At 32.5% G+C, this 25,922-nt stretch overlaps 1 long non-coding RNA gene and 1 other non-coding gene across 2 annotated transcripts; both read left to right on the top strand.

Annotated features, from left to right (window-relative positions):
- The first annotated feature begins 3,205 nt into the window (after window positions 1–3,205).
- Window positions 3,206–3,367, top strand: LOC126746069 (U1 spliceosomal RNA). Its single transcript, XR_007663784.1, has one exon. It is a non-coding gene; the product is annotated as a U1 spliceosomal RNA (small nuclear RNA).
- Window positions 3,209–5,043, top strand: LOC126738916 (uncharacterized). Its single transcript, XR_007661481.1, has 4 exons — window positions 3,209–3,919; window positions 3,969–4,328; window positions 4,384–4,441; window positions 4,507–5,043. It is a non-coding gene; the product is annotated as an uncharacterized LOC126738916 (long non-coding RNA).
- The last annotated feature ends 20,879 nt before the right edge of the window (window positions 5,044–25,922 follow it).

Here is a 25,922-nt window from a genome sequence, read left to right as displayed (position 1 = left end):
TGTAGTGGCAGATGGGCTTTATTCTTCCGAATAGTGCCCACTACCGTAAGACTAAATGGTTTTGCTACAAACCGATCTATCTACTAATGGCACAGACGTAAACCAATTATCCATGGTACGTTTCTGTAGTTCAATGAATAGGCTTCATAAGCTGCTCCACAAAAAAAATCAACTAATGATTTACTATATGTATTTGTTGATTTACCCAGATATGGTGAGGCGTTGATTAAATATTTCGTCGCCTCATCACAAAACATTACAATTTTTAGACCATACTTTGACAGTTTATTTGAAATACTGAAGGGACATTTTCCTGTAAACCTTACTAATTGTACGTGCCTGGTTTGAAACTTCTTTTACGCAGTCAAAAATTCAAAGCGTCCCTTGCTTGAAAAAGTTTTATTGAAGCAAACTTTTGTTGATAAGTGGTTGTCTTTTAAGGCAGAAAGTATGTATGGACCCAAAAGCGATTTAAGTTCCACCAGATTTGTTCCGATACAGTTTGTGATGCCACTTTATAATTTTTATTTTGTCTTATAATTTCCTGATTTGTGTAAAATAAGACTTTGTTTAAAAGTGTATCAAGGAAAAATCACTGAAAGTGTGTAACTGGTTGTAGCAATTCCTTAGCCTCTTGTGTTGGATCTGGTCTCACATGATCAATATTTATGAATGGTATTTTTTCTCTCTTTTTAGGTTTTCCACATACAACCATTTTTGCCTAGTAAATTTTTAACCTGTGGAACAACTGTGCAGTCTAGAGTGAGTAACTTCATCAGGCGTTACAAAAAACAAACTCACTTCAAAGGCGTAAAAAGCAAAAAACAAACTTACCGAAGTACTTGGGGTAGACAACCTAGCTTGAACAATATTAAAGTTTTGACGTCTTTTAGAAATTTGAAAAGTACCTGGGTAACAAAAGGTGTTTTTTAAGTTATTCTCAAACGTTTCCTCAATGTCGTTCTCATCAGGAGCAAAATTAGGATCGGCTACGCTATCGTCAGAGTCACTACTTCGGTACAACAGCTCTTCCAGGTTGTCTATCTGTTAAACTTTTTTGAGATATTTTTTGGTAATCTAATACTGCTTATCACTATAACCACGTCAAAATTACGTCCTAAATAAAATACGGTTAATACTATAGCTACGTAAAAAATACGTGTCGGCTTTTAGAAATTCGGCTTCAACCAATACTGTAAATACACAGATCGAACTAGTTCAGGCGTGTCATACGCCTGATAGACCGCTTAAAGCACTACAGAGCGCTAAGGTGGGAGAAGGTAATAAAATTGAAGTGACACGCTAAACAGTGCTGTCCACACGTAAATATTACGTACAATAGCATTCCAGGGTTAATACCGTCTTTTCAAAGATTTTTCCCAGTGATGGCAGCAGACTAATGGGTCTGTAACTTGCAGGTTTATTTATGTTTTTACCCTGTTTAGGTATTACTACCACAATTGCTTTTTTCCATTCGACCGGAGCACAGGCTCATACATTTGTTATAAATGGTTTTTATGTCCAAGAGTGGACATAGTCAGGTAGTGTTTTCAGCATTTTGTTGTTTATTTCATCATGGCCTGGTGCGCTTTCTTATTCATTTGGTCTTTAATTACGTCTCTTATTTCTTGTAGGCTTATACTTTTGTAGTTTGGTAAATTGTTATCATTACATAATTGCTGCATTTGCTCACAAAATTCATTTCGGCGATCAAAATCATCTTCCGATGGCTCTTGAAGTAAGAGTATTTTATAAGGGTGGAACTTTGCCTTTTTTCAATACTTTACGCACAGTAGATCGCGATAAATTAACATTAGAAGTCATCCCTGTGATTGTGCTTTGGGATTACCTTGAACCGTTAACAGGACGTTAAGCTAATCTTCTTCAGTTATTGAACCCCGACCAGCTTTTTGAGTATCCTGAACGTGCTCGAATTCACGAAACTTTGCTTCAAGCCTTCAACTCTGCTTACCATGCTTTGGCTAATAGGTGAGCGATCAGGATGAGTTGAATTAAACAACTGAACCACCTCCTTTTAAGTATGCGACATATCTCCGAAACCAATCATGCACAAGATTTCGATTTTTTCTCAATCGGTTAATTTTCTCACATTTCATACAAGAACAGTAGGTAGATAATAAAGTGTAGTTACTAATAAAACGCAGGATAACACTACTTTCGCCTCTCAAAAAGAATAAATACCACTTGCAAATGTAAAAATAATTCATATAGTTAAACCAAAATACATTCACTTTTTGACACTGACAACGACAACAACAACTAAAAAGTCAAAATACCAAAATTTAATTTAGATAGCTATTTCTTTAATTTTACATTTTATCATCATTTTTCGTTTAAAATTGCTACGTAAACAATATTCATTTATACCATATACTTTGTAAAAAATGCGTTTTTTCTGATTCTGCATTAAAAAATTTTCCATTTAAATGACGTCATATCTTTTTTTAAATCACTCTGTATATTTAATTTCCACGTGGAAAAACCCTAAACCCAAGATTAAAATCGATGGGTTCGGGCATTTTTACTGAATTTATCGGCTACTTTACGTATGCACTGTATATAGAAATATTTATAATAATAATTAATGATCCTAATAGAATCATTAAGCAATTAGACATCATAGAAGTTAGCTACAGAATCAGAAAATCAAATTTTTACAGTCGTCCAGATAAGTTCTGCACGCAATATATTTTTTTGCATATTTAAGGATTAAATCTCATTAAATATCTAATAAAGTTAGGAGAAAAACTATAATTACATATAGACAAAAAGGGTGTAGATTGGATTTTTTTTCGGCATAAAAGATAAATGTTTGTAAAATGATAAATAATTTAAAAAAATCACAGTAACTGTTAAAAATTTTGTTACAACGTCAAACTTGGTGTACAAACAAAAGATAATAAAATACACTGTATATCTCAGAGACAAACGTTTTTTCAGGGGATGAAGGGGTGTAAGCCACCCCCAAATAAGTTTAAATAGTTTTAAGTTTTTAATCCGTACCTAATTACATTTATTACTTAAATTTTTGTTTCTCTTAATATACATATTTATGGCCCACGTTGGGCGCCAATGTAAATCTTACTAGTTTGCAGCATTGATAACAGATGGCAGCAGCATCACAATGTTACCGTCGTATGTTAGGAACTTTTCTTAAAAAGTAAATCTAAGACGATTTTAAAGCATACTTACCTGGCGTAGAGGTTACCGTGATCAACAAGGCGGTTCCTCCGGAGTGAGGCCCTTCCATTGCACTACGGTTGGGCTGACCTCTGCGATTATCCCTAATGCGGATAACTCGGGCGCGTAATTTTTGGTAGTCGGGACTGCGTACGCGCTGTCCCGGATTAAGAAAATAAAAAAAATTTAATCACGGATATGAAGCTTTTATAATGCTTTAGTGAAAGTCGGATTTTTATGTCGGCCATCTTGCTTGGCAAAATTGACAGGGAGCTGGACTGCGTACGTTAAAAGACGAATATGCCCGGATTGCCCGGCCAATGAGAATTGAAGACGGGCCTCAAAACCGATTGATACCCTCATTTATGTCCGTAAAATTTCCCGTGCGATTGGCATATTTATTTTTGTTTTATTTTCTCTAACCTAGATTGCAGATTTTATTTTATTTGCTTTTCCTTCTGAATAATTTAATTATCACCGATAATTATTATTTATATCGATTTGGCCAATATTTGAGTGCTCACAGCAATCATAGTGTTTAGCAAAACACTCACGACTCCGTTGTCTATAATATTCGGTTCTACGCTAATTTTGAGTTCAAAAACAAACATTTTAGTGTTTCAATTTCTAGTAAACTGATAAACTGTGATTTCTTTACTCTCTAATTTCTTTTTTAGCTGCTACAGTATCTGTTTACGATAATTATGGCAATACTAAGGTAAGATATAATTTTTTAGGTCTTATCTGAATTATTATGTATTTTCCAGTCAACAAAATGCAATCTGCGAAGTCTGTGAGAAGGAATTTTCAAGCACATCCACGAGAAACAGACATCTTAAGAAGTTTTTTAAGAATTTTTTGCCTAGGAATACAAGAAACACATTACATATATGTCGTCCAATGTGTATCAACGATTCCTAGAAATTTTCTTATTTTAATAGTTTAAACAAACATGTTTTGTTTAATATTCACAAAATAATGATTTTTAAATTTTACGAATTTTTAAAAATATATCTCTTATAAAGAACAAAGTAATAGGAAAGTCGATTATGCTTGTCAGACCCAAAACAAATTTAAGAATGGAGAAGAACATATATTTTACAATTGTAACAGGAGCAATATCAGAGGTACATAAACTCTTAGTTATCAGACATAATTGTATATTTTGTCGTTTACTTTTAGGATTTAATATCCTAAGGGACAGACCCCTCAAGAATTTTAGTAAAGGTTTTAAAAAATGGTAATAATATTGCAATAATTTTTATACATATTCCTAGACTAATTCATAATTTTAATCCTCTGTAGGATCAGTTGTGATCAGAAGTGCTAGTTTACAGACCAAACTTGATGGATTTAGTTTCTTCTCTACCATTTTAGTTTTAAGTTGTTGATATAATATAATACATCTTAATATAGTATAGACTCCATAGTATAGTTTATTTTAAAAATTATTATTATAAAATTTAAAGTATATTTGCAAAAAATTAAAACATTTCAGTAAGCCAGTCGACATTAAGATATTTGATGACAATTTTTTTATTTCAAAACTCATCACAATGATTTATATAATTTTGGCTTTGAAGACTACTCAGCAAGTAAGCTGCCTCAAAATATTTATGGAATATTTACTTCTTATGGCCACTATGATGATGCATCGCCCATGGCATTTTATCAAAACAATTTTATCAATTTTATCAAACAACCTAAACAGTTATATAAAAATTAAAATAAATACACGTATTTTTCAGGATTATATGTTGATTTTAATTGTCGTTAAATAAAAGATAATATGTTATTTATATGGTGATTTTTTCTTGAAAATTGATATACTTTGAGTTGTTTATCGTCTGGCAATCTTTATCATCTATCCATTGGATATTCTCTGATCCACATATTTCAATCTCCTAAGTAATGTATAATTGGCTATTTAAATGAACTTCAAACGTTCATTGACAATTATTATATTATGAAAATTTTAAATTATCGATATCTATCATAGGAATATGACATGTAAGAAGTAATTTCACAGTAAATTTTAATATAATACCATAAAAAATATCTATAAAACAAGCTAAAATAAAAATACCAAAAAAACTTCAAATTGATATCATAATAATGCCAATATTTTTGGATGGTTTAATGTTTTATACAGTGTGTCCAAGATAAGGATGTCTATCATGGGGATCTCGGCAGCTATAGGACATACGAGGTTAATTAAATTAGAGAAAAGTTGCGCAATTTAGAGCCTAACAATACGCCGTTTAGAAAGTTTTAAAATCTTGAGTAGTTCCGGAGATATTCGAGAAAAACCGAAATTAAATTGTAAAAAATGATTTTTTATTAAATTCCGATAGTTTTGATGTTGAAGGCTGTGAAATAAAGACGTTGAGAAAATATCAAAATTAAATAAAAATTAAATCGCAAAGTAAGTGAAGTAAATAGTTTTAATTATTTGATAAATTTAGTTGACATTGTGTTTTTGAACTCTGTCGGAGCTCCGCTATTAGCTAGGCTATTTACATCTAAGCCTTTTCTAATCTGTTTAAAATTAGGTAGTTCAGTGTTAACGAAATACTTTTAAACATTTTTAGATTAATTCTAATATATATAATGTCTGTTATAATAAATTATTGTATATTATGTATATGATTTTAAGTAATAATTTTTTTTTCAGTAAAATTAAATAATAAAAGTATTAAAGAAAAACATTGTTTTCTTTCCATTTGTCCAATTGGTGATATGTCGTACACTATTGTTAGTACACTGTCGAGAGATTATTGCAGTAAATTAACTCATTTAGATATGTAAAATAAAGCTGAAATTTTTTTTTGTTTAGATCAATATCTGATGATAACACTTAATCAAAAAGGTCCTTTTCTCTATGAGTCACCCTTTGCATTAGGCGTTTGCTTTAGATGTTCAGTAGTGATACATATGGTAGCGGCTAAAAGCTCTTCCTACTCTGAAATATTAGAACCTGCGAAGTATATCAGGAGTTTGTGATGAAATGTTTTTAATTTGATAAAAAAAACAAAAACAGGAATAGAGTCCGCTTGTGGAACAGAATATTCCACTTTCTGGGCCATATCTAAGCGATGTCATCATGGAATATGCATGTATTTCCTTACTAAAAAATAGCACAGTACAAATTTACATTTTTTGAATTGAAGAATTAAAGTTTTCAAGATTTTCAGTGATCATATTAATGAGAGTTCTAAGGAAAGTACGTTCTAAACTTCTAACGAAAGTTGCTATCGCTATTATTATATAATTATATAATTTTTTACAAATATGAGTAACTGCGTGAAGATCAGATTTTTATTAAGAAATTTGTCATATATAAAATTAAACATCCCCCCGTATATCTGAAATCGCGTTTTTTTACGAAAGTATTAGTGATGGCCGTTTTGAAATAAATGCATTGTATTTGCCGTCACCATTCCATATTCTTTTGATATATGAGTATGAATGTAAGCAGAAAATAATTATCTTTTAGAATAAGAGCATCAGTCCTGGATTTACACTAGGGGCAGTCGGGACAAGTGCCCAGGGCGGTAAATCTCAAGAAAGAAAAGAAAATATTTTGAACGGTTATACTTATAAATTACCATGGGGAATGTTTACATGTCAAATATTAAGAGTAAAATTTGCTTTAATGAAGTAATTGCAAAGATAGCATAGAACAGTTCGCAACACAAAAAGTCAGACGCGTCTTTCGATGAAAACGACACGCTCATATACATCTTTAGATTTCTATAGCTGTCCGATCGTTTTTCGAAACAGTTAATAATATTTTCATCTTCTACATGATCAAACAAGTCTGTTATTAAAAATCCATCTCCATTATTTTGCTATTCCTGTTTTGCAGAAAACACAATAATATGTACATCTGTGATATAAACGTAAATGTACAAAATAAATCAGTTGACCCGCAACAAATAACAAACCTCAGCATACGATTTTACCTACTCTAATTTCGCAAGCTAAAATCACCTCAAAAAAAAGGGCGGCATTTTTCACAGTGCCCATCAGGGCGGCATTTTTTGTAAATTCGGGCCTGATGAGCATATACAGGGTGTTACAAAATTCTGTGCCAATATTTTAAGAACGTATGTTTGGAACTGAAATAACACTTTTTTTCCTATAAACATGTGTTCTTAAATGCATGAGCTACATTACGCGCAAATTGAAAATCGATTATTTAGATCACTGACTACAGTTATGCGTCAAATCTTTTGAAAATTTGCAAGTCTCTCTTGTTTTCTGTTCTTTTGAAATTTGCCGTCCCGAAAATGGTGTAAACGCAATTTTAGAGGAAAGATTCGGGAGGGATTACTCTTTTGATGGCCCATATCTTATGTTTCCAAAAGCACCGAAAAAACCGAGACATTCAAATTTTCAGAAGAATTGATGTATGATTGTAATTATTCGCACGGGTTGTAGTTTTGGGGGGGCGCATTTTAGAATACATGTTTATAGGAAAAAAAGTCTTATTTTAACTGCAACAATACGCTCTTAAAATATTTGCACCCAATTTTTTAATACCCTCTATATAATTTTTCAGCTTGAAAACGCTATTTGTAAATTTTAATAATTTGATATTCGTAAAAAAGTAAATATATCTTATTTAAAAAACTTTTTACTAACAAAAGTACTTAATATTTTGTTGTTATCATGTTATCATTAGAAAGCAAATCATAATTTATTGTAAGGTTTTTATTAGATTGGTTTAAAGATAAGTTGTCCTGAAGCAGCTATTAAAGACAAGTAACGTCCTACATTTCATACATTGCTCTTTTCGCCTTAAAACCCGCAATTATCATTTTTTATAATTTAATAACAAACTGGTTTTAAATTCTTTCAGCAATTGTTTTAAGTTTTTTTTTGAAAATTGGTAGTTATCGCTTTTTACCAAAAGGGAAAAAGAAATATTTTAATAACAAATGTACTTATTCCATAAACATGTATGCATGTTTTTATTTAAAACAACATTATAAATTATTGTAAACCTTTTATAGATACATAGTCCCTAAACCAGCTATTATAGAAAAGTAACTTATATCTATTTTCAGCTTAAAAATATTATTAGACTCACTGAAGAAGTAAACTAGATTCGGCACCGGGTAAGCCAAAGCAAAAGAAAATCTCGACCCCGTATAGCTACAAAAATCGGTCTATAATTATTGTTTTCGTGACACGTACAAATCGTTTCATAAAACCCTTGGTACACATAATCCGTCAGAGGTAGTCAAGGCTATAATTTTTCGCATCTGCCTGCTGTCACCCCATTTTTTTTACCAGAGATTATAGGTCATTACTTGGTAATTGTGGTTAGATGGTAATTTTTCAGCGTGCATTGGCCCCATATATTCTTTTTATTAATTGTGGGATATTTGCATTTTCATGCAAGATTATAGTACAAAGCAAAATATGATTAAATACCCCAATTGAGAATCAATCAATAAATGAAAAGCGCTTGGGATGGAAACAAATGTAAAACTCATTACATTATTGTTGGGCTTTGTGAAAGAATCTGAATATCGTAATTTTAGCAGAAAAATGAAAAGTATTGATTAGACTTTTTAGTTAGAACTTAATTTGGCTAGAAAACTTTTTTTAAATGAGAATCGGAGGAGTAAAATCTACATTTTTTGACGAATTCATAGTTACTTAATTATTATATTGGGTAATATATCATTATTCAAATAAATCTTAAATGAAAAAATGTCATCCCATATTGTCTCTGAACATTACAAAAAAATATGCCTCTTCGTGGATTTAAAAGAATTATGAACATAAACCTAAATGGTACTTTTTGCTAAATTTAATTTAATCTAAGTGAAATATTGTATTTAGGAATTGTTGGCATTTCATTGAATTAAATGTAACGAACTATCTTTAAGGCTCCGCATCACGGCCATGAGAAAATATCATTTTAAGGGTTTAAAAATCCGGGTATAATTTGAAAACCGTTAGACTTTTTGACTCAATTTTTTCTTTATTTTATGGATAAAGGATCAACACATGTCCGTAATTATATGAAAATCTGAGGATATGCCTAGAAATATATAAATTTGTTAATCAAACATTGTTGATATTCAAACGCCATTTAAGAGTAATTATAAATTTTAAATTAAGTTTAAACATAATTATAGATATCGACCAAACCTTTGTCTAAAGGCTAGTCAAATTTAAAAAAAAAAGTTAAACCATTGCTGAAATATTCGCGGATTTCGAGAGCCTTACAAGTGCATTTTTACTAGCAGCGACGTGGTGGCCTCTGCTGATTATATGAGTACTTGATACTTGATGAGATGGGTGGTTTTCAGGTTCGTATTCTAAATATTTTATTTAAATTTAAATATAAGAGTCATATTGGAATCAGATCTATATGTTAGTAAAGGCATATTTGAATCAACTAGGTACCTACTATTTTTTAAGGAAAATGTTTTGATTAATCATTATGATTTTATGAAAATGGCAGTAAATTAATTTAATAAATGTATTAAATTAATTAATTACGCTGAGAATAAAAATTCAGATTACTAAATCCTATTAAATTAAATCAACACTATTATTAAAATAGCCTAAAAAATACAGGATTGTTATTATTCCAGTTTTCTATCAATCTCTCTTAAATTCCAAATTTCTTGGATGGTAAAAATTATACGAATTTACGGGTTTTATTCTCTATTTGGCAATTCTTAAAAAGGAAGTGATTTGAAAAAAAGGAACTTATTGTAGTGATTAGGAATATTTAGGAATGGAATAATATACGGGGTGACAATTAAAAAACTTGAAATCACCATTTATATTAGGAACGAAAAACTGGAATAAAAAACGCTCAAAACAGTTTCTATAACACGAAGGGGGAATAAAAAGAAGCATATTATCCCATCCTTATCTGCACCCCTGGGACAGGGTGAGATACACCCCTAAAATCTTAAATAGAAAGGGGGGTCGAGTAATAGATCATCTTGAAGCTTTTGAAAAATGCTTTCCAATGATACCATAGAAAGCCACATTTCAGGAAATTGATGTCACTCGACTCCCCTTTCTATTTAAGATTTTAGGGGTGTATGTCATCCTATCCAAGGGGTTGCAGATAAGGGTGGGATAATATGCTTGTTTGGTTCCTCTTTCGTTTTATAGAAACTCTTTTGGGCGTTTTTTTATTCCAGTTTTTCGTTCCTAATATATGGTTTTATTTAGTTTTTCGTTCCTAATATATGGCCATTTCAAGTTTTTAAATTGTCACCCTGTATGTGATACTTTATTATATTTTATTGAGAAAGGGAACTTGCTTTTTAGTTAAAATCACTATTTAATAGTTTGTGTCGATCTACTGTGTATCGCAATTAGGTGGTTCGCCCTTGTAATTTTTTATTTTTTTGTTTCTTTTTTTGTGACAATGGTTCGAAAATTGCTTTAAATGATACCATTAACAATACTTTTCTGCTTATTTTGGTAGAAAATAACATTTGAAGAACAACATTCTTGCGTGTTCTTGATATCTATATTCTTACAAAATTAATACCCACATCATGCTTTTTTTAAATATTTGACTTTTAATCTAGGTAAAAAAATAAAAACTATAAGTTGCCATACAATGTTATCTTTAACTGTTCACAATTTTTTTTTCATACCTACCTACCTATTTGCTTGACTCCATTGCTATACCTTCTTCTTATTTTAATATCCAATTCAGATAGATACTTTGAATAAGAGTTTTTATGGTAAATTTTTTCGATTTGGTATAATTGTAAAATGTGATGATAATAAAAATAAAGACCAATAACACATAAATCAAACAAAACAAGACATTTATTACAAAATATACAAAGTTGGCTACATATAAAAAAAACTTATACTTAATGCCCAAAGGTGTCCAAACTGCAAAGCAGCAGTAGGATCTCCCAGTTACCAACAATTGGCCTTGTATTTGGTAAAACCATTTGTGGTTTTTATTAATTTCTCCGTTTTTCTTCCAAAATGATATTTTTCTTTGCATTATCGCATCTTCAGGGGTGAGATTTTTAGCACTCAAGGGGCATTTGATTTCAACAATCCCCTTCTTCCCAATAAGGCCATCGGGAGTCGCTGCCAAGAATGAAATATTTTCGCTTACAAATAAGCCACATGGTAATATCTTCTCATCAATTAATGTTTCTAAAACATTGATTGCCCGTTTTTCATTTTGTTTGCCCCACTCAATGCTATTTTATATACTTTGCTTTGTACTAGCGTATTAAGTTCATATTTTAAATACTTAAATAAGTCTATTTTCCTCTTTTTATCAATAACTGGGCATATGAGTGTTTTCTAGTTAAATAGGTGTTTATTTAAATACCCAATAAAATAGTCAACTAGTTATGTGACGGACAAACTTAAAATTTCTTTTATTCTAGTAAACGTTTAGCTGACAAAAATTTGCAAGCGATCAGGTTCAATGAAAGTCGTAGCAACAAGTATATAATCTAAAAATACGAGAAAAGTAGAAAAAAGCAAAGACATTGAGCGATAATTGCTAAAACATAAAATACTAGGGTCATTAAACAAAGTATACACCGCGTACTTACACTCAACTTGTCTAGCGCGGACATTTATTTTAATTTTATAGCGCTCGCTTCCAAAACGGATAAGGACATACTAGATTTAGTACCTGCTCGGTACAATGCATCCACTATCTGAAGCATCTTGATTGGCCGTCATCGATCGATATTGCCGAGAGAAAATAAGGAGAATTGGTTTAATTGGTAAATAGAGAAATTAATTAATTTCAATTGGATAGTTTACCTACATAGGTAATATCTTATATACAGTACGTCCCAAAAGTTATGTCTAAATTCATTTAAAATTCAGGGGTGTGTTCGAAAAAAAACGCTCGGACCCGTCGATTTTTATTTCAAGTTGCGCATTTTTGTACGTGAAGTTTGTATATACAGGATTGCTCAAAAATAAATTACGACCATCAACTTCATTTTTTTAAATGAAAGCACCTTTTTTTTATTTTATCTTTGAATTTCGCGTGTAATTCTACGTATGTTTCATGCATCATGTCCTATACCTAAAGTCAACAATTATCGAAAAAAAGACGATTCATGTAAGAAATAAAAAAACAACAAAAGTTAAGTTAAATGTTCAAAATGGTTGCCATTCACGGCTTGACAATATCCAAGGCGATCAATAAAGTCTCGTTGCACATTTTCAATCATTTCCAAAGTTATGGCGCGCACTTTTCTGCGAATTTTCTCTTTCAAGTCGTCTAGATTATTTGGCCTATTAACAAATACCTTCGACTTGAGGTATCCCCACAAAAAAAAGTCCATTGGTGTCCATTGGTCAGGCGACCTAGCAGGCCATTCGATGGATCCTCTCCTTCCTATCCACCGATTGGGAAAGGTTTCATCCAAACATGTAGGCACAGTGGCAGCATAGTGCGGAGGAACGCCATCTTGCTGGAAAATTAGTTCTTCGTCAGGATAGTCTGGGTCCAATGTATTTGGAAATAAAGCTAGTAATGCTGGAACTAATTCAAATTGAAGAAAATCGAGATACACTTGTCCCGTTAAAGTCTGTTTAAAGAAAAAGGGACCTAAAGGCACTCTTCCGCGCACTATTCCACACCACACATTTAGTTTTTGAGGGTACTAGGTGTACCTCCATCATCCAATGCGGATTTTCTGTTGCCCAATATCGACAATTTTGTCGGTTCACACTACCATTCAAACAGAACGTGGCTTCATCGGAAAAAATAATATTTGTTACTAAATTATTATTTAGATTGCACATGTTTTGTAAGCGTTCACAATACATCATTTTGCCTATCGAAATCGTCATCAAATAACTCTTGCACATAAATAACTTTATAGCGGTGATATTTGTGCTTTTTAACTATTCGGTGCATAGATTTCGACGTGTGTAAATTTGCCCCAATCTGCGACAGAGGAGTGCATGGATTTTCTTCTAAAAAAAGCAAAACATCAAGTTAATTTTCATCTCGAGCAGGACGACCAGATTTCGGCAGATCTCTAACATGACCGAATTCTCTAAATTTAGCGTCTATTCTACTCACCACCTTTTGACATATCGGAGGACGATCAGGATGGATTTCATTGAATAATTGAGCAGCTTCTCTTTGAGTATGGGTTCTATCACCAAACCCAACCATGCACAGAATTTCTATTTTTTCTCGTTTCGTTAACTTTACCATTGTAAAAACCGCAACTTTGCTCTTACACTTCACACTTGACAATATCTGTTTGGCGTACAACTGTCATACAGTTTCTATGAAAATACACGGTCACCAACCACCAATAAAAAAACACGAATGAATGGAATTTTGCTCCGTATAAAAATTCTCAGAGATAAGGTGACTCGTAAGGTCAACTTCAATAATAATGTTTGATCGTCTTTTTTTTCGACTGTTGACTTTAGGTATAGGACATGATGCATGAAACTTACGTAGAATTCCACGCGAAATTCAAAAATGAAATAAAGAAAAGGTGCTTTCATTTGAAAAAATGAAGTTGATGGTCGGTATTTATTTTTAAGCAACCCTGTATATACAAACTTTACGTAGAAAAATGCGCAACTTGAAATAAAAATACGAACACACCCCTGAATTTTAAATGAATTTAGACATAACTTTTGATGCACTGTATATAGCATTATTTATTAAGACTAAAGGGTTTCTCTCTCTACATGCAAGCGGTATATCAAAGACGTTCTAAAGACATATCTAAAATACTATATACTTCTTAGCATTTCTCCAAGATAAATTTAACACTCAAAAAGCAAAAATACATCTCGAGCCGCTCGCCCCTACGTAGGTTCAATTCTGGATACTCCTACATTTCAACAAGATAATGCATACAATAATTATAGGTATATGTCTTCTGGTTGTAAGAAGAAATTCTTGTAAACCTGCTCCCTCGACTAAAAGTGAATTTTGAACTATTTTTGATATTTATAAGACGTCATTCTACTGGTGACCAGATTTAAGAAAAGGCGTAATCAAATCAGTCGCCAAATTCAAATTTTAAAATTAGTTCAGTCAAATATAACATATTTTCTCTTTTTATCTTTTTCAACCAAATCTCTTTTAATCATAACAAAACTGCCGGTATTTTCTTAAATTGAGTACATATGTGGAATACCTGTCAATTTAATTCTTTTGGCAGCCAAACCCGAATTTGAAACTGATTAAATCGTATACGATAACTTTTTAAAATCTTTGAACATAGATGTCAAAACTATTTACTTAGTAATAATGCTTCTTTACAGTAGCGGATTTACCGAAAAGGCAACAAAGGTTACGGACACGCGGCAAAATTTGGAGCTATTTAAGTATGAAAAAGTATATATTTTTTGTATTGCATTGAAAATATTTGTTTCAACTCTCTATTTCAAACTGTGGTGCTGAAAGATCATCTTCTGCTTTGAACCATGTTTAAAATAATTATCGATCTTCATTGGGGAAAGACAACTTAAATTTGCATTGTTGACAGTACTCAAATTTGTTCCTGTCAATAGATTGTAAATAAATTATCCGTGATTTTGCAGCTAAAAAATCAGAATGCAAAAATTTCTAAATGTGAGAATTGGAAAAGAAGGTTGTTGACTTTCACGTTAAAGCACTCACAAGAAAATTATCAAAATTGTAGCAACAAGTATTACATATTAAACAATATTACCTGACATAAAAATCTGCATAAAGGGGATATATATAAAAATTAACTAACCTGGCATACCATGTATTTCTTATCTCAGGGTATATTCGAAATGTAAGAAAACCTTTATGTATATAATTATCATTTTTCTTTCTAATCGTTCAAATTGCTTTCAGAGACATAAAGACTTGTAATAAGGCGTAGGTCATTCCAAACAAAGTATGTGTTTATTTTAAGATGCCTTTTTTGTGGACTGAAACATTTACAATAAAAACTAAATTGCACAATGTATAATGATTAAAAATTTATGAACATATTAACTTTGGCAATAACTTTTCTTGACCGATCAAGCTACAAAGCTAAAAAATTGAGAACATTTTTTTTGGAATTCGTCCTATACGTTTGCATAACTGTTAACGTCATTAGTACTACTTATGTCACTACGGCCAAATTTTATTACATCAACTTACCTTAAGATAACCGCCGCCCGAAAATCTGCTTTTGCCAATATTTCAGGAGATTGAGATAACCCCTCGTTCTATATGGCAAACTTTACATTACGGCACATTTTCTTCAAGATGTCAATATCATTATTCTTCATTGACCTCTCATCTTTTGCCTATCTTGCAGTCTTATAACATAATTTTGTATGTGTATTTATTTCACTTATATTTTTTGCGAAACCTACCTAATAGATACAAAAAAACACTGCAATACCTTACATTTTTAAGGCGTTTAAAAAGCAGGCGATTTATTATTGTTAAAACTGTCAGTTTGACGCGTGCAATTTTTCAATTTTAGTTAAAACATTGAGTTAATAAAATGGTGTATACGCTAGCCGAAAGAATAGAAATAATTTTCCTTTATGGAGCTCAAGATCGGTGTGCTCGCAGAACCGCGAGAGCATTTAATGAAAGGTATCAAGATAAAAACGTGAGCCATAAATACGTATTAGAATTGATATGAAAATTTGAAGAGACGGGATCGATTTGCAATAAGAAAAAATATGAAAATAGAGTTGTCGATGAAGCATGCCAAGTTAAAGTACTAGGAGAATTTGCTATGGATCCAACTTTGTCTATACCAAAGGCCGCAAAACTAACAAATATTTCCACTGGTTCCGTACATAAAGTTTAAAAAAAAATAAGTTCTTTCCTTATAAAATTCATATTCTTTATGAACTCGGAGAAGATGATTTTGGTAGGAGAATTCAATTTTGTGAAGTGATGTGCCAGCGAATTGACGACGATCCCCATTTATTGAAGAGCATTTGCTTCAGTGACGAATCGACCTTGTTTTTAAATGGCCTGGTGAACAGACATAACTGTAGATACTGGGATAATGACAATCTCCATGTTTTTCGGGAAGGCCATACCCAATATCCCCAAAAAATTAATGTTTGGGCAGGAATTTATGGGAATGAAATAATCGGGCCATTTTTTTTGGAAGAATTTGACTGGCGAAATGTATTTAAACCTTCTAGAAAATGCAATATACCCTTCCATCATCCAATCTATGGAAAATCAAGTTGATCAACATGGTGCTATATTATTGAATGAAAATAATATACATTTTCAGCAGGATGGAGCTCCCGCGCACTACACTTTGGTAGTTCGAAAATAGGCTTTTTTATTGTCTTGCTAATAACGGCGCGCATTTTGAACATTAAAAAAATAAATTTGTATATTCACCTAGTGAGACCTTCTTGAATTAAAAGGCTCGAAAATAGTGTAGGTTCATCAGGTTTGCCAGATACCGGGGCTTTCGGGCCGATCTTACCTGTTCTGAGATCACGGCCTATTTGAGTAATACTTTCTTGTCAAGTAGAAGGCAGTTAATTGATATTTGTTTTATATTTACAGCTCTGAAATACTAAAGAATTCGAAGTGGTTTCAGTGAACTGACAAGAAAAGTTGATATCGATAGCAACCTCTCACCAGCATTTTGTAAATTGCATTGTTATAGCTCAAACTCCATCAATTAGGTATGATCACATAACTCAAAGGTCTAATCCCTAATCTGGTAGGCGTATTGGTGGACATTGAGCGGGTGTTTCACCAGCGCCACATCTCCGATGTGTCCATCGGACGCAACGTCTTCAACAGAAAGGATGTCAGGCTTATTGGCTTGAGCGAGGATGCCTCGGCAATTGGTCGCCACGCTTTAGGCATGTATACGTTGGTGGTTTTTTAGCACGTCGGAATATACCCCCATGCTAGACTGGCTCTAAGTAGGCTTAACAGGTGGGGTAAAAGTAAGTCCAGTCCAACTTGAAGAAGTGCTGGATAGATTCTGTCTCCTCCTGGTGATTTAAAGGGCTGGAATGATTTCTTATCATGTTTAACCGCAGTAGGCGAAATTATGTTTATGGTAAAAAGCCAGTTTTCTTTGGATGGTCGCCGGAGTTTTGGCCCTACGGTTTCTCCAGAGTGATGACGCAATTCGGACCCGGAGAACTGAGCCAGAACTTCAAGCGTCTCTCGTTTGGTTCATGTGAATGTACCATCGGGGCATTTTATCGACCCCAACTTCTGTTCACGTTCCCTTGAGAGCACTTTGAAGATTCTTGCACTGCGAGGCGTTTCATTGAGGTCCTCGCAGAACCTTCTCCGTGAATCCGTCTTAGAATGAGGAACGTTAAAAAGAAGCTTCTTGCATCAACTCATGAAATTGGACCTGATTAAAAGTGTGCGATTAAAATCTTTTCAAATTTTAACGGAAAGAGACAGAAATTTTATAATAACAAGGTTTAATAAAATGACGGTTAACAGAACAGTTATTTAAATGGACTTATAAGTGAGTACAGTTTTTCAGCGCAGGATTAGACAAGCTGAAGAAAATGCTTAGCTACATGATTGTGCATATTCAATTCATGCTGTGGAATACATTAAAAGAGACACAGTACGCACAGTAAGAGACAGTTGCAGTCAACATCCCAATAGAAAAAATTGTATCACTAAAGACACCTTTGATGCAGTTTGCTACCACATTGGGTCTTTGGATGAAAGGTCGACTGAATCACTATAGTCTTAAAGACTCAAACAGGACCTATTTGTCCCCTGAATTAAATGACAAAAAGATGCACAATACGTACAAAGAAAAGTGTGATACGAAAAGTACTGTAAATTTTTAATGAAAACTTTAACATTAGTTCCGTATGATCAATTAACAGCCGAAGTTTATGTGATTGAACATAAACTCAAAAGTTATCCCGATGGTACTAATGAAAAACTGGAAGCTGAGAGAAAGTTAAACGCCAATCACGGTTGGATAGTCAGAAGTCAATTACACGAGAATCTATTGCAATGGACTTTCAAAAGAAGTAATTTGTACCGAATATTACAACGAACAACGTTTATTACAAACGTCAGTTTTTTTTGCATGTTTAACATCCACGTCCTTTCCACTGGTGAGTCGTATTTTTATGCCTATGGCTAATGAAACTTCTTCCTTTCAATTTAAAACGTTTTATTTATTTTCACATGTAAATCCTTTACAGCCCTACTATTATGTCAATCTTCAAACTCTTACCCTAACCCGTACTACTGACCCAGTTTTGCATCTGTTCCAGTTTTTGTGGAGCTCTTTTATGTCCAAATTTTTACTATACTGGTAAACATCTATAATCAGGATAAACCCTAACTGGTAAATATGTAAAATAAGCTACTTAATATTTATTTTTTTATTATAGTTTATAAACTATATTATATAGAATATTGATATGATTGAACATACCTTTAGAATTCTTGGGAAGGGGTAAAATAGGAAACTCAACACAGAAAGCACAAGTACATGGGGTAAAATAAACATTTTTCGCAAGCGAGCGACCGGTACAAATTGGTTAAACCATAAAAAGTGTAAAGCGGCAGATGTCGGTTTCTACAAGTCATCGGACCCATATCTGTGACTTTTCATGGCAATGCAAACTGGTAAATGTTTTTAAAAGATAGTTGCTTTTGATATGAAAAGCACAGTTAAACGCGATATATTTACCTTGGGAAAGAAATGTATCGTAGTTTTTTCCTTTCGATGAAAAGGTACTGATATTAATTTAGTGATGATTAATTTCATGAAGATGCAAAGAAGGGAAGGTATGTATGACGATGTAGGGTTTTTCCTGTTTAAAAATTTCTCCAAAGAACATGATCCATAGATTCAATATTCTGATTTCTATTCTTGAAGTACAGTATGTCTATCATAGGGATCTTGGGAAACAAAAGAAATACTAAGATAGTTCTATTTTCAAGCCTAACAATATGACGTTTAGAATGTTTTAAAATTTCGAGTAGCTCTGGAGATATGCCTAAGAAGCTGAAATTTGCCAATTTCATTTTCATTTTTTTTTCTGGCGTTATTTAAAGAGATATTGCATTTAGAGAGAGATATTGTATTTTGAATATTGAAATAAAAAAAATATTAAAAAAAGAATATATATATATTAAGAAAAGAATCAAACATAGGATCGTTCAAGATTTAACGTGATATGTTAAGAAGTATTTTAAATTCACAAATAGAAGGTATTATCTGGGTTTGGAGAATAACGGTTATTTATTTGAACATTATCTATAATCTAAATTAGTTTTTTCTAGCAAATATTTAATTGTTAAATTAATTAATATATGACGTGACCTACGTATATGAATAGTAGAGGTTTTTAAATCGTCAGTAACGTGTTCTAAATTTAACATTTTGGAACATGAGTGATAATAGCTACAATAACATTACACTATATACTAGAGCATACTTAGCACCATCATTTAACCGCCTGCTACACCAAAACCCATTTTTTGCAATTTAAATATATCAGATCCACATATTTTTTTACGCGCCATATAAAAAATAAAGTGATGATGGTTTCTCCGAAACGAAATGTCGTTTGGAAAATCTCACAACGCTGTTTTTTACAGCTTAAAAAGTCGCGACAAAAACGTTTTTTTTTTCAAATCGACAAATTTCGGTTTTTTAGGCATCTCCGGAAATTAACCATCTTTGTACCTCTTTTATTTTTGATCCGCATCATAGACATCCTTTACTTAGACACACTGTATTACAATCAAATATATATTTTTGTATCTTTTAAGTAATAAGAACTGCTTTAACCACATGCTTCTTAATATCATGTAAAAAGCATTTTCTTATGCCTCGAGAGCTCACACGACTTTAAAACTGATGATAAAGCACCGAAAAGTCGCTGACCCTCTGAGTCGAGAGTTCATGGCATTTTCTAAAAATCTTTTAAAGAGCAGAGATAATTCATTCTGCTTTTAGTTTTCCATTTAACTTTCCTTCAAGTGGCATTGCGTGCGAGAGAGCAAAGAAAAATGGCTTTTATAAGCGAAAATCTATATGGTGCATAATTTAGGATCTTTATTTAGTCTTTGTATGTAATTTCTGTTTAAATATATGTGTTCTCTTTCGGTTGATTATTTTTTAAATAACTTTGGAACAACTTTTCAAATTAGAGCAATAGAAAATTAAATATTAACTCTATCTTTCTCTGGATCTTTGTTTAGTCTATAAACGTATGTAATTTTTGTTTAAACAAAATATGTGTATACTTTTAGCTGATTGATTTTTAAATAACTTAAAAAAAGAAATAATTTTTTTTAAATTCGAACAGGAAAATGTATATATTTATGAATTCCAAGTCAATGAAATTTCTATATAATTTTATCCACACGTAAAAATCTAACTATTATGGCCCAATAAAATCAATTTAATAGGCCCGGAGAAACGATTTTAGTTTTTATTACAAAGTTTAGGCATGAATCAAATTCAATTCGTTAAAGGAATCCAGAAGTAAAAAAAAAACAGTTTAAACTTTTAATTGGTATTCCAGGATATGACTCAGTAAGGTCTGAGTATAAGTTTTTGCAGACAAACTACTTCATACATATACTGAAACTTTGTAAATTCAAATTAAAATAATTTTTTGTACTTCTGAATCGAAATAAGATTCATGACGACTGAATCATTCCGTAACAAAGACCCGAATCCTAAATCAGGCCACCAACTTAAAAATTAAAAAGTGGAATGGTTGTTAAAGGACATATAATGCTTACGAGTTAGTAAACTCGTTTCCCATCTAGGTAACAGGCAAAATAGTAATAACATATTAATATCATTTGAGTGAATAACAAGATCTACAAGGGCACTTTGAATTATTTAAACAAAATTCAGATGTGTTAACTATAAAACAAGGATTGTAAAAACCTATTTACCGAAAAAGTAAGAACATATATGAAACGTGGTTGTTTACAGTTGCTACTCCTTGTGTGGCAAAAGAAAAAAACTGACGGATAGAAATTTTAAAGTTTGGTAATTGTTTTATTTATCAAAAGATAAATTGGTTCAATTTACTTCTTTAACGTTGTAATAAAAAAACAACACTTAGCAGAAGCTTGATTATCATTTAAAATCATTTCATTATATGTGTTAAGCTTAAACGAAATCAGCAAAAACTGCATTGAAATTATACTGGATCTGCACAAAAAATCTTGTGTTTCTAATGCAACTGCGTAGCTTTAGTTTACTAACAAAAACAATATAGTTTGACATGCAATATTCTTATTTGAGCCACTGAGCATTCCGTCATTGTATTGAGCATTGATTCTTGTATATAATTTAAAATTGCTGAATTTGTTTGGACAGAGGTATATATAATATAACTCTTAACGAATCTTGATTTGTTTGATTATAGTGCAGTGGGTAGCCAGAGGCATTATGCACATAGGGCGTCTAATAGACCCGTTGTATCCCAACGAGGGTTACCAGAGGCCATTGAAAAAACTAATAAGGCAATTTAGTTTGAAGAACATAAATTCGGTATATTATAGGTGTTATCCAAGAATTTAAACCTATCGCGGTGTGTGCTGGGTGCTCCTCGAGAACGTAGTCTGCAGTTTCTTCGTCCTCCTCCCAACACCTAGGCGACCTGCCAATATTCGAATTTTGCACAGTTTTTTAAGCGCCGTAGATTTTTGCGCACTGTCTCATGCTAGCTGCTTCAGTATTCCTTGGGAGGATATGTCTCGAGCAAACTGTTACGCGTTTACCTATATTGATTATGGGTTTAGGCTCTACCAGCCGTTTAGCAGATCTTTTTAGTTTAGCAAAAGAGTCCACTTCCTCATTTCCAGGCATCCAGACAAGCTGAACCCTGCAGCCCATCTTTACGAGTTGGCGGTTCTACTTTTCGAGCAAATTGATACGGCTGTGTTGCCGTTTCCGCAGTACTCTCTGGAGCCACCCGTATACCAAATGGTCCTCTAATTCAGCAGCGTAGACCCATTGGAGTACTGCCACTCTTCTCTATCTGCGACGTGGGTAACAAAACTATTATAATCAATCCACAGTCTGATGTGCCATATAGCTACTCAGAAGGAGAGGACACTGCTGTACGGCCTGTGACCAGCCTATGCGTAGCTCTCATTGTCCAATCAAGAAAGGCTCAACAAGCGCTTTAGTTGGCTTCCTTTGTATGGAACCCATTATGCTGAGACATGCAAGGTGCTGAATTCTATACAGTTAGTCCCGAATTTTTGCTTTCTCTGTACATGATCCCCAAATGATAGCCCTGTATGTGAGAAGAGGTTTGACAATTGATGAATAAATCCTGTAAACGATCTTAAGGGACAGATCTCAGGTGTTGCCAAAAGCCCTGCTGCAGGAACATAGCGCGCAGATAGCCTTTTTCACTCTAGTGTCTGCTTGATCGTACTAGGAGAATTTGGAATGTAATGTGATTCTCAGAAATTGAATTGTCCTGGAGTATTGCAACTGCACTTCGTCCAGATACACGGCAGGTATTGTACCAAAGTTACGTCTCCTTGTGAATAGCAGGAGCTCTGTTTTTTTGAGGTTAATCCTGAGATCCTTCGAGAGGTATGTAATATAGAGATATATCTCCCTTTAATTGGTTATGAAGCCGTCATCTGAAAGTGACGGCGACCACATTTTAGTAGGAGGATCCTTATATATTTAGTAACGGTACCTTGCACAGGCATGCAATCATAATTTTGAGTCAAATAATAACTTAATCAAATAATTGCAGCAAAAGAATCAAACTACAACAATCAAGCCAGCAGCAGAGTCGATAAGAGCATTTCAGAGAAAACTAAATTAATTTAGCATGCATTAACATAGCCATAAGTTCATTCTTTTTCTATGATCATATAAAAATGCATAAAAAAACAATTTATGAGTTAAGGTCAATCAACTATCAATTTTTCAATATAACCTCATAAAAACCATATTTCGGCAAGGAAACACTGAAAGGATAACCAATGGCTAGAAGTCAGATATATGTTGGATCTGGTATATCAAAGAAGGGACAGTAGCTTAACTAAATGCTTGTTTATTCTTTATATATATGTAACGTTAACAACACACTATCTGGGACGCACAATAACAATTATGTAAGTAGATGATAAGATGAAATAGTAAAAGTTTAATTAGAATAATGTTTGTCTACAGAGATTATGCTTTTATTTTTATACAGTAGCATAATCCCTTTTATTGAGGAATATGAAATAATATTTAAGTTCAGAACAAAACAGAACTTAGTTAAAAGGGATTATCAGGGGAACGAAAACACCCAATATGAATTTTCTTCCTAAATGCGGTTGAATACAATGAAGCAAAAAAAAAGATATGAGCACGATCAGATCAGATGAGTCCAAGATATACCTTCTTAAATTTCGAAAAGAAAATAACAATTACAAACTACATAAAGACTATTTGAAAACTTACAGTTTTAACATTTCCGCGTTTTATTTTTAACGCGTAACATTTAAATTTCAGCCTCACTCAGTCTTTTGCTTATAGATTAAGCACATTATTACTTTACTCGAAGAATAGCAGAATTTAAAAGAATATATAAGTTATCGAACTCATCTCATGCGATACTTATACATTCGTCTGAATGTGGTAAAATAAACCCATGTAAATTTTAAAGGCGTCAATTATTGGCTTCCCTGTAGATTTTATAGAAAAAATGTAAGATAACTTTTTAAAGAGACTAATCTGGTAAATCCTTGTGCAAAGTTTCAAAAAATTTTTACCGAAAATTTGGTAATTTTGCAATTACATTTAATTGAATAATTCAAAATTCGCTTATTAAAATTTTTTGAAACTTTGCACGAGGGTTTGCCAGATTGGTCTCTTCAAAAAGTTATCTTACATAATATTCTTTGATCTTCAATTTGATACCAACAAGTTTGCCTTTATCTCTAACCGTTTTCTAAGAAAAGTTTCTAAGTTTTAAAGGAAGAGTGACACATATTTTTACACTTACGACGAATACAATTAATAGATATTTTATGGAATTAGAATGACAATACGAATTACAATGAACATGCGCTTTGTTACTCTGTTGAATTCCATTTAGAATACGTTTTAGTAAGAAAAAAGGTGAATAGTTGTAATAACAATAATAAAATAATAGTAGTATTAATCCCTGATGCTTATCTCATTTAAAAATAAGAATTTTTTTCTTACAAGTAAAAATGGGCATAATTCATTTATTTTTTGTTGTGTGACGTATGCCAATTATAATGTTTACTTATCATTCATGTTAAGTAAATTTGTGTCAAAATGAATTACTCTCAGCGAAAATTAGTAAATATGATGTACGTTATCGGTGAATGCCTTGGGAACTATTTTTTGGCTTCAAGGATTTATTAGGAAAAATTTCGTAATAACCGACATCCTGTAATCTACGGAAAAGTACCGGGCCCAAAATGAGACCACATGGTGCTAGAAGCAACCCTAGGCTGGGACGTGATAAGAATACTAATGAGCCTTCGAACTATGGTGGGAATCTAGCCACATCTGTTATCCAACTGTTTGATGTGGTAGAATGTATTTTAAAAAGGAAAAGCCCGGTAGTCTGGAATATATATTTGTTGTGAGCACTCGTGTCTTATTTATAAAATTTTGGTCGTTTACAGTTCAGGTGTGAGATGAACTAAACGGTGAAGTTCGTGAATTTGCTTTGTACTACTTTATAGTATACATAAATTAGTGTTACGTGTAAATATAGACTAGTTGCTTTAAATTTAATTTTTCGGTGTGAATATTGTACATAACGTTACGTATGTGTATATGTACCTATATTATATTGTAAATAGGCCGTTTTACTGTAAATAAGTTTTTTTTTGGTGAATAAGGTACAATTAATTTTGTGTGTTACGTATACACATATAGACTTTTTCTTTAAATAATTTATTTAAAGGCATTCTGTTGACTATAGAGCCTTAAACCGTAAAACTGTTAAGGATAAATATCCATTACCCAGGTTAGATGACCTTTTAGACTCACTTAAAGGGAGTTTTCATTTTACGACTCTGGATTTGGCCTCTGGATATCATCAGATTCCTATAGATGAAGAGTCAGTTCCAAAGACCGCTTTCATAACACCAGATGGTCATTATGAGTTTTTACGAATGCCATTCGGACTGGTAAATGCTCCTGTCGTTTTTCAAAGGGCTATAAATCAAGTTTTAGGATCTTAGTTGAGATCAACGGATCTCCATAGATCAAAGGATCTGTGCGTATGAGTTAAGATCACAAATTTATATCTGAGATCGACGGATCTATTTGTATTTGATCGACGGATCAAAGAAATAATACTTGAGGTCAAAGGATCTCGGCAATTACTTATAACGCTAAGGCGATTGTTTTTTTTTGCAGGTCACTTTGCAGTGGAGAAAACTTTAGGAGCCATAAGTCCACGGATGTTTGTATAATAAAATGCCATCTGGGAAACGTCCTGGAAGACTTAACCCAATAGAAAAGCTTAGTGTGCCCATGGATACACTAGACATCGACCATCTTGGACCCTTTGTTACGAGTATTAAGAAAAATGCTTATTTAATAGTTACATTTACAAAGTTTGTTTTCATGAAGGCAGTATCTAATACGAAAACTTTACCAGTGACACATTTCTTGGAATTCATCATTGAAATGTTTGGTGTACCAAGAAGATTAATTTGTGATCGAGGCACAGCATTTACAAGCAAAAGCTTTACGGGCTTTTATGAAACGTTA

The sequence above is a fragment of the Anthonomus grandis genome, chromosome 1 (genome assembly GCF_022605725.1).
Source record: "Anthonomus grandis grandis chromosome 1, icAntGran1.3, whole genome shotgun sequence".
Taxonomy (NCBI): Eukaryota; Metazoa; Arthropoda; class Insecta; order Coleoptera; family Curculionidae; genus Anthonomus; species Anthonomus grandis.
The sequence above is the reverse complement of the archived record's forward strand: the minus strand, read 5'-3'. Positions and strand labels throughout refer to the sequence as shown.